The sequence below is a fragment of the Salvia splendens genome, chromosome 1 (genome assembly GCF_004379255.2).
Source record: "Salvia splendens isolate huo1 chromosome 1, SspV2, whole genome shotgun sequence".
NCBI classification, from domain to species: Eukaryota; Viridiplantae; Streptophyta; class Magnoliopsida; order Lamiales; family Lamiaceae; genus Salvia; species Salvia splendens.
In genome coordinates this window covers 9,964,819-9,971,465 of record NC_056032.1, presented here as the reverse complement: position 1 = coordinate 9,971,465, position 6,647 = coordinate 9,964,819, and the positions used below count along the sequence as shown (strand labels likewise).

The 6,647-nt window shown below is 34.8% G+C and overlaps 1 long non-coding RNA gene across 1 annotated transcript; it reads left to right on the top strand.

Annotated features, from left to right (window-relative positions):
- Positions 1 to 2,468: 2,468 nt before the first annotated feature.
- LOC121804045 lies at positions 2,469 to 6,275 on the top strand. Its single transcript, XR_006051111.1, has 3 exons — positions 2,469 to 2,589; positions 2,667 to 2,719; positions 5,953 to 6,275. It is a non-coding gene; the product is annotated as an uncharacterized LOC121804045 (long non-coding RNA).
- The last annotated feature ends 372 nt before the right edge of the window (positions 6,276 to 6,647 follow it).

Sequence of the window (6,647 nt, the reverse complement as noted above, 5' to 3'; positions counted from 1 at the left end):
TGAGAGAGAATGGAATATTATTTTTGCATTATTAATAGTGTATGCTTGATTAAAAAAAATTTATATTTAGATTTTGATTTAATTTTAAAAAAGCGATCTACAATGATAAAATGAGTCTAGGGAGCGAGTACTACTACCGCTAACAACAAATTTGACAATCTAAATTGGTTGTATGAAAATATAAAAATGATGGAGTTGAATGAAGAGGAAATCGTGGGCGGCGGAAGGAATACTAGAAATAGTGTAGTTACAGTTGCATGAAATGTGGTGTTCGGTGATACGTGTAGTACTCGATTGGGCCACGTAACCTTTGGGACTTGGATTAATCTACAGCTGGTCTATTTATTTATCATCATATTTATCACGATTTATGATTGAGGTTTTTGGTTTTTGTTTTTTCATAACAAAATCGCAATCGTAGCCGTCAATATAAAATTATTCCAACTATACAGACAATCAATATCATTTTCCAGCACTAACTCAATTTTAAGGGACAATTTTCGATATATTTTGCTCCCTATCCGTTTGTGCAAACATATACTGTAATTATTAATAGGAGCAAGAAAATTGTAGCTAACCTCTAGGTACATGGTATTCATTCCAGGACCAGACTGATGCCATTTTGTCACGAAAATCAAATGTTTAGTGATAAGGACTAGATAGTTTAAGACTTTAAGTGCGGGTAGTTGAATCTCAAATACATGCAAATTCACTTTAAGTGCAGGTATATACATATTGTCAACAAATAAAATACTATTAGTAAATAAAGCCCCTTTTCGAATGGCATGATTCAATCAAAGATTGAGTGTAGTGTGCTGTTCGGTTGTTCATTTCTATGTCATCAAGGCCCGCAACATATAGTCTAGGCCCGACAAGGCCCGCATCCACAGTGGACTGACTAGCTTTAATCCTAGACAATTCATCTCACCCTCTACCCTCCGATTATTTTGTCTGCCTCCTTCAACCACCACCACCGCCCTCCCCTCTTCTATTTTCCTTCCCTTTCTCTCTCTACCAACACCTCTCATTCTCTCCTCCACAGCTGTATACAGTTAGATCACAGAAAATCCAACATTAATACTCCATCCATCCGCAAATAGGAGTCCTGTTTTTTCATTTTAGTCCGTTCGTGAATAGGAGTCCCGGTTCACTTTTATCATAAATGGCAATAAGGTCCCACCTTCCACTAACTCATTTCACTCATATTTTATTTAAAATTAATATATACAAGTGGGACTCATATTCCACTAACATCTTCCCACCCACTTTTCTTAACATTTCTTAAAACTCGTGCCGCCAAAAAATGGGAGTCCTAATGATGGACGGAGGGAGTATTTGATTTTATTTAATTAAATAAGTTTAAATTATGATTAATAAAAAATCAGTTATTTTATGTCTCTGCTAAAAATGAGATAAATGTATTAATTTATTCTGATTATAGTCTTATCTACATCTTAAACATAATCCAACCAACCAAACAACAATATAAAATGCAACACTAATTTAATCTTAGACAAAGCCCATCTTTGTCTATCCTAAATTACATCTCATGATTATTTAGTCTAATGAACCGAACAACCACAAATAATAGTACTCCGTAAAATCATGTTGTATTATAATTATATTTTACCAGCCGGGTTTGTTCTTATTAGATGGCTTCCTTCAATTTTTTTCATAAAAAGTTGAAGAATCATACATATAGGTTCAGCTGAAAACATAGATGTTGCACCATTTGAGTGTATTTCTTCATGAGACCTATTGGCTATTACTCCACTATCTATTCAAGAAATCATATTATCTGATAATATTGTTTTCATGATAGTCAAAATCTAATAATTCAATCTCAGAGTATCGAGTTTAACTCATAGCATTCAATAATCTTTAGTAGAGTACTATTTCAACTAACTTAATTGAAAAGTGGGTAACCTTCATAATACATTGATTTTATGAACTTAAAGTAATATTAATATAATTAGAGATGAGTCAAATCTCATAATTATTTTTTTATTCACTGTATCATGGAACAAGTTCGTTCATCACGGAGTGACCAGTACTTTTATGTCAATCAACTGAAAATAATTTGCATTTACGAGAGCCAAAATTTAATTTGCACTATAGTAAGGGTTACATCGTGGTCCTTATCATTTCAATTTTCAAATACTCTAAATTTCAGTGATTTGCAAGAAATGTAAAAAAAATGAATTAATTTGTCTATATGCACAAAATTACACCCAAATTCTAATGTAAGATATGGCCATATCTTACATTAAAAAAATAGATTAAAATGAACTAACGATAATTTGTAAAAATATAAAGACTATGACATCGATTTAGTGGATCAAATCAGAATTATTATTCTACGGATCGTGTAAAGGGAATACTAAGAAATGCAATTTGAGACGCATAAACAACTTGAGCAGTTTTAAGGGATGCCGTCAGTGCATGGACGATTCGAAAGTTTGTAAACCAAAATTCCGAACCAATATTAACATTTCGATAGAAATATTGAGATTATCGATATTTTTGCTAACAACCCAAACCTCTTCATTAGATGCACGCACATTCTTGGGCATCCCTTCAAATTGTCAAGTTAATTTCATTTGTTAATTAGCATTTACTTAAGATAATGTGAGCCTTATATTGCGCTTACATTGTGTGTTATGCAGGCTGTCAAGAACTCAATCTTTCTACTTGCAAAGCCAATTGGCTTGTGTTAGAGGTATGCTGCTTTTCTAATTTGTGCTTTTTTTTGCTCTACTCATTTTACTTTTTTTTCCATCCCATGGATTTGAAATTCACACTCTAATTCAGGTAATTATTGATTTGTTGCAAGTGAATCGAACTCTGCTTGTCTCTGTTATTCTTACTTTTTGGAGAGAATAAGAGTTAAGAACTTCTTATTTGCTGCTTCTATGAACAAGTACTCCCCATGTGTGTTTGTCATAACATAACGCTTGTTACCATTTCCTTACCAGTTGAAGACTGTTAAATCTCGTAATTATCCGTTCTACTGGTATAACTAAGAGAGCTCAATTCTTTTATACTTCAAGTTCTAATTGCAAATGGGCTGTCCAGTTCTATTTCTTGGGACATTTTCCATTGAACGTTTGCACCTCTCTAAATTAGATGCTCATAATTAGGAATAGGAACTTAATTGTGTAGTCTCGATATCTAGTTACCATCTTGAACTAAGCTTCATTTCATGTACTGAAATCTTTACAAGTCCAAACTTCTAAGAATTCCATAACTACAGGGGAGATTTTGATCCACGAATAGGAGTCCCGTTTTTCCATTTTAGTCCGTCCGCCAATAGGAGTACCGGTTCACTTTTATCATAAATGGTAATAAGGTCTCACCTTCCACTAACTCATTCTACTCACATTTCATTTAGAACTAATACTCCCTCCGTCTCATAGTAGATGTCACACTTGGGAGATGACATGAGATCTTAGGAGACGTTATTTTGTATGTGAAAATATGATTTTATAATTGATGTGAGAAGAAACTTTTTCCAAAAGAGGAAATGTGACACCTTTTGTGAGACAAATTAAAAATAAAAGTGTGACATCTACTATGGGACGGAGGGAGTATATACAAGTGGGACTCATATTCCACTAACTTTTTTCCACCCACTTTTCTTAACATTTCTTAAAACCCGCGTCGCCCATAAATGGGACTCCTTAATGGCGGACGGATGGAGTAACAAATTCTTGTCATGGTCACTGTGGAGGGTGTTTTGAAAATGCAACAAGATAGGTAGAAGGGATCAAAGATGTAAAGTAAGCATTGGCACAATGTGAACTTTGAAGTTGTAACTTGGTATGCGAATGAGTTGACAAACATATGACATGATGATTGGTTATCAATTTAGATGTTAATAGTGAGTGCATTCAATGTGAATCTACAACTTCTTCTCGCTTATCTAGCTTCTTAATTCACCTATCAGTTTTGGATATTATGAACGTAAACAGATCTTTGCTTTCTTTCAGAAAAGTAAGTAAAAATGCTACTCATGACAGAAACTACTACACCTCTTGAAGTGTGCCGTTATCCTGGAAATTGTATTTTCAAGGTCTGGTTTGCAAAATCGATATAAATTTCAAGTAGCTCGCTCAAACTATAGTAGTTTCAAAAGGTTTTATAAAAGGTATTTGCAAATTATAAAGTGATATTTTGAAATAGTTCAAAGGGGTTTTTGGTATTCACAATATTAATACTTGCTTGTGCGACTATTACTTAGTGAAAGAACTTCAGAGAATATGGACAGAAAGAGCCGGAGCCTGAAGGCTATCAAGTGCCTGCAGATTGATAGTACATAGAGATTAGCAGCAGTTAGCACTGTATTATGATATCTAAATCTGTTAGATCAGCTATTGGTGGTTAATAAATAACGGCTATGGCGGATTTCTGACTAAATGCCACCGCCATGGCGTGGCGAGCAAGTATATCCCGAGCTTATCGTTGTCATTATTGCATCTGATGCAACAAAGCAGTTCCTTATTAAGAATAAGAGCTCCAGAGCTTCAGCTTTGTAATCATTCTTTTCTCTGTTTTGAACATGCGCCAAGGAATCGCAGTGGCAAGGTTTCTTTTTCTTGAAAAATGTTGGGAGCTACTTGTTGGTGTCTAGGAGCTTTCCAAACAGCGATGGCTGCTTTTCATTGCATAACTAAAGCTGGAAACAACTGAAAACCTAAATCTAGTTGAAATTTGTGGTGGAAAACATAGTTACTATATTTAGGAGCAAGATGTGGAGCCTTTGTTTTCTAGTTTCTAATTATAGTATGAGTCGAAAGAGATGTGTTTCTAATTCCAATCTCTACAGACTGCTTCCTAGACTGTTAAAGATTGTCATGACGACAGTTAGGTGGAGTATTAGTACATAAGAAATCTTGCTCTTCATTATCCAGAAATTAACTCTTGGCACATAGCGTGGTGCACGTGGTTTGCTTAATCCAGGTATGAAGCCTAAACTTGTTGGGGGCCATAATGTGCATTTCATTATCTGAGACAGTTTTAGTTGACGTGAACAACTTGCAGGAAATTGAAAATCTGTTAGGAAATGCAGTAGATCCTTGCAAGTAAATAGATAGATTCCTCTCTTTGGGCTAGGTAAACTCCAAAAGTCAATTTTAATTTTCATACTAGTAGTATACTAGTACATTAATAATGCATGCTGACTTTTGGTGATCTATTTGTCAAATCTCTGAGATTTATTGCAATTAGTGAAAGTGTGCAACTAGTTTGGTTTAATTTAGATTAGTCTTGTAAAGGAAAGTAAAATCAACTCACCTAAAATCTATCAATGCCTGCATTTTATGAGAGTGGCAAACTTAATTAAGTACTATTAGAAACATTCTGTGAAATTCATGATGCTAGTGGCTTTGCACTTGAGCTTACATTTCATTTTCAAGCAACGGATATTGGCCACACAATATTTACATTTGCCTATATGTTTTTAAGTGGATGTCAATCCTTTGAGATCTTTATGGGGAATAGAAGTATACGAGGTGAAGAAATGAATAATTATATGTCAGAATTAGGAAAATAATTGGGGAACATGTGTGTAGGTAGAGGTAGTTTTTAAGGATTGGTTAAGAATTGACAAGTGATGAGAGGGGTGGGTAAGTGAGGTGTGGTTGTAAGTAGAGTTGGCATAAAGTCAGCGTCAGAGAAAGTAGGGAGTTTAAACAGCCAACTTATCTACCTATTTTTGGCCTTCTTTTGTGCGCATTGGTTACAACCTCCACTCCACAAGTGGGTTCACTATACCCATCCATCACTAGATCCACTTGTATCTACTGTAGCAGATCGAGAATTACGATGGTTTTACTTATGGTAACTCTGATTTGAGTATTTGAACATGACCCAACAAGCAGAACATTATTCAATCCATCAATGTATTTTGTAAGAGACTGTTAACCAAAGTAACAGATGAATAGTCATTTGTAGGAGCTATTTTTGAGAGTTGGCTTGGTGGTGGAGACGAGGACGAGGACGAGGACGAGGACGGGGATGAATAGGTGGGAGTAGGGGTGACCGTCCCTGTCCCCATCCATATGGCTTTATCAAGTTGGATATGTAAAATTGTTACTATATGTAGCTGTTCTGTTTTCTTTAGATAGAGGAATCAGCATCTTTAAAGAGGATTAGAGGGAAGTGGTGAATTAAGTGAATTGCAATTATGCGTCTGCACAGTTTTAATTAGGCTGGATCACCGAGTGTAAGCACATGAGTGCACCTCACTAATTCAAATTATCAGAATATTTTACAGATGTCTTTGAGAAAAACATTTAAATATTATGCTATACGATCTGCATAATATGCAATACGCTGTTAATATAGTGCATAAATTTATGCTATTAATATATGAACAAGGGAAAAATATTTGCAAGAATCGTACTTCCCTTGTGTGATCAAATAGTCTCTGGTTTAATCCATACAACTCTCTTACTTTTTTTGTAACTACAAAATCCTACACCCTTAGCAAAGCAAAAGAAAAACCATACCACCACAAATGAAAAAACTCCACCAACCAAGATAAAGAAAAGATATAGCAAAATAAAGCACACCTGACTGACTCAACAAAGCCATGACAATACTCTCACTCATCAAATTAAATGACATAGATAATAAAAATAGTGTGG